The sequence below is a fragment of the Seriola lalandi genome, unplaced genomic scaffold (genome assembly GCF_002814215.2).
Source record: "Seriola lalandi dorsalis isolate HSWRI2012SDOR001 ecotype SW California unplaced genomic scaffold, Sedor1 jcf7180002054201, whole genome shotgun sequence".
Lineage (NCBI taxonomy): Eukaryota > Metazoa > Chordata > Actinopteri > Carangiformes > Carangidae > Seriola > Seriola lalandi.
The window spans coordinates 5,497-8,803 of NW_019524754.1; the positions used below are offsets into that span (position 1 = coordinate 5,497).

A 3,307-nucleotide genomic window follows, 5' to 3' on the forward strand; every position below is an offset into this window, starting at 1 on the left:
CTCTGAGGTTTGGTTGTGAACCTACACAGAGTTTTATGGATGTGGCTCCTGGTTTCTCCCTGTTTCCTTCACATATGTCTAATAACTGAATCATCTTCAGCTCAGTTTACAGTAGAAACAGTCTCTTACTGTGAGTCTGAGGGTCCAGGTTCAGAACTGAAGTCTGGAGGTTCTGCATTGGACCAGTCACTCTTCAGAGATGGACAGATGGATCCTGGAGACTCTGCTCTCAGTCTGTGGTTCTGAAGTCTGCAAACACAAACATGTTGTTTTTTTTTTTTTTAGAAATGTGTTTATTGATTTTCAATGTAGAGAAAAATGGAAAAAAAAGAAAAAGAAATAAAAAGAAAAAGAAAACATAAGTAGAGGAAAAAGAGAAGAGAAAAAAAAAGTAAAGAACACAGCACATCAAGTATTACAACGATATTTCATGGTCATAAAATGAGTATCTACTATAGACAGAATATACAAGCAGAAAATAAATAAACAATAATAATAATAATAATAATAGTAAAATAAATAGGTCGGCAGACATATACAAGATCATACTCTTGTTTGCACTGTGAGGCTTTTTACAATAGCCAGTGTCTATGGGCTCACATTTTTAAGGTAATTCAGTACTGGGTCCCATGTTTTATCAAACGTATCCCCTCTATCTTCATCGTAGAATCTCAGCTTCTCCAGATGTAAAGTGTTTGACAGTTCTCCCAACCATAAGTTATAAGTAGGCACAGAGTCCGTTTTCCACACTCGCAAAATCAGCTTTTTAGCAATCACCATCCCAAATTGAACTGCTCTTCTTTCAAATGTATTAATAGAAGAAAGGACACTTGTGGCCCCTACAATGGCAACCAGAGGGTTGGGTGCCAGATTTTTACTAAAAGCCTTAGAAAAACACTGAAAAATACCTTTCCAAAATAAATAAAGTTTACTACATGCCCAGAATGAGTGTGCTAGAGTTCCTATCGAAGATTTACATCGGTTACATGTTGGTGGGACATCCGGGTAAAATTTATGTAGCTTTTCTTGCGAGTAATGGAGTCTGTAGAGCACTTTATACTGTATTAGGTTGTGCCTGATGTTAACTGAACACTTTTGTACGTTTCGTAGACATTCTTCCCAAATCTCATCAGTTATTTCCATATTCAACTCGTCCGTCCATGCTTTTTTATACGTTTCTGAATTTACAGGAGCTCCATCAAGAAGCATTCGATAGAAAACAGAGATTGCCCCACGAGTGCCCGGGTCCAGACTATTAATAGTCTCTAGAGTGTTGTGTTTATTCAAAACTTCAAAGTTTGGTACATTTTTTTTAAACAAAATCTCTAATATGTAAAAACCTGAAAAAACCCGAGGCAGGTATTCCATACTTGGCTTGTAGCTGTGTAAATGAGGCAAAATTTCCCCCCATATACAAATCCTTTATGTTATTAATGCCTTTCTGCTTCCAAGCAGAGAAAGCGATATCATTTAGGCCTGGTATGAAAGCGTGATTTTCACAGATTGGAGTATCAATATATATATACTTGGGGCCTTGATATGAAGTTTTATCTGCTCCCATGTGCGTATAGTACCATTGATTACAAAGCTGTAATTATACTGTGACTTCTTGATTTTGGTGGGGCTGTTAAGCAACGCTAGCAAGGAGGTCTTGTTACATACCGATCGTTCTAAGCATAGCCAGGCAGGGCAGGAGTGTGAAGAGGAGGGGGGCCTTTCCTCCACCAAGCAAGTACAGATAGATGAGCCGCCCAGTAATACATTTTAAAGTTTGGTAAAGCAAAGCCAGCAGCATTTTTAGGTTTACACAGATGTTTTTTGGAGATCCTGATGGCTTTGTAGTTCCAAAGAAAAGGAACAAAAATTGAATCTAGTTGTTTAAAGTAACACTGGGCGATGTAACATGGAAGAGACTGAAAAAGATGTAGGAAACGTGGCAGCGCAATCATCTTAATTGCATTCATTTTACCTACAAGAGAAATAGGAAGAGTCTTCCAAAAAAGTATACTTTGTTTAAGTTGCTCAACTTTATTATGCCAATTCTTTTGTAGAAGATCCTCTGGGTTTTTTGTGACAGTTATACCAAGATATGAGAAGTCTTTAAATGCCTTTTTAAAAGGTGTAGACTGTATATATGTCATATCAATTTCGTTAGAGATTGGCATTAACTCACTCTTATCCCAGTTAACGGAAAATCCAGAGAGCCTGCCAAAGTTGCTAATTTAAGTCAAAAGATGAGGTATGGAGGCCTGGGGATGAGAGATGAATAAAAGAATTTCGTCCGCGTACAGTGAAATATGATGTTCTTGTCCGTGAATGTCAATAGGAGATATTAGACAACTTTGTCTAATACTAACTGCTAGTTCTATAACGATCGGAAACAGGAAAGGGGAGAGGGGGCATCCCTGACGGGTCCCCCGACTGATCGCAAAAAGGGGTGAGATATTTTGGTTGGTTATGACAGAGGCAGTTTGATGTGAATAGATAAGCTCAATCCTCTTCATAAAGGAGGGCCCGAAACCAAATTTTTTTAGTGTAAACATCATATAGGACCATTCAACTTGATCAAAGGCACGCTGTGCATCTAGAGAAATTATCACTGATTCTACAATATGTTCTGTATACAAAATGTGGAACAAGCGGCACAAATTAAAGTACATATGTCTGCCTGGCATGAAACCTGTTTGGTCAGGATGAATAATAGAACAGATGTGCTCCTTTAATCTATTGGCTAAGACTTTCCCAAGAATTTTGGTTTCAATAGGTAGCAGGGAGATAGGACGATATGAGGAGACCAGGTTAGGGTCACGCCCAGGTTTGGGTATGAGTGAAATATTGGCCTTATATAGAGTGAGAAGGCGACCTAGAGACCATCAAAGAGTGATTAAACATTCTTAGTATAAGTGGGGAAAGTTCATGACTAAAAACCTTGAAAAATTCAATGCAAAAGCCGTCAGGCCCTGCTGCCTTATTGTTGGGGAGAGAGGAAATCACTTCTTTTATCTCGTTCAAATTGATGTCTACATCTAATGAGGAAGAAGATTCTCTTGATAGGCTAAGCAGTCCCAAATTTTCGAAAAATGTTTCCATACTCTCTGGATCAGATCCTCCCTGTGACTGATAGACATGTTCATAAAAATTAGCAAAACATTCATTAATTTTTTCAGGATCCGTCAGGGGAGACCCATCACCCTTCTTGATTGAATGTATGGACCTGGATGCCTGAGATTGTCTTAACTGGCGTGCAAGTAACCTTTGGGGTTTATCCCCAAACTCAAAATACTTTTGTCTTACTTGAACCAGCAAT

At 38.4% G+C, this 3,307-nt stretch overlaps 1 long non-coding RNA gene across 1 annotated transcript in view; it reads right to left on the reverse strand.

The window, feature by feature from the left end:
- Nucleotides 1-52: 52 nt before the first annotated feature.
- The window catches only part of LOC147819235 (uncharacterized), an 8,702-nt gene continuing 5,447 nt past the window's right edge, over nucleotides 53-3,307 (reverse strand). The window contains exon 3 of the long non-coding RNA XR_015437109.1: nucleotides 53-249. This is a non-coding gene — a long non-coding RNA (uncharacterized LOC147819235). The remainder of the gene's footprint in view (nucleotides 250-3,307) is intronic.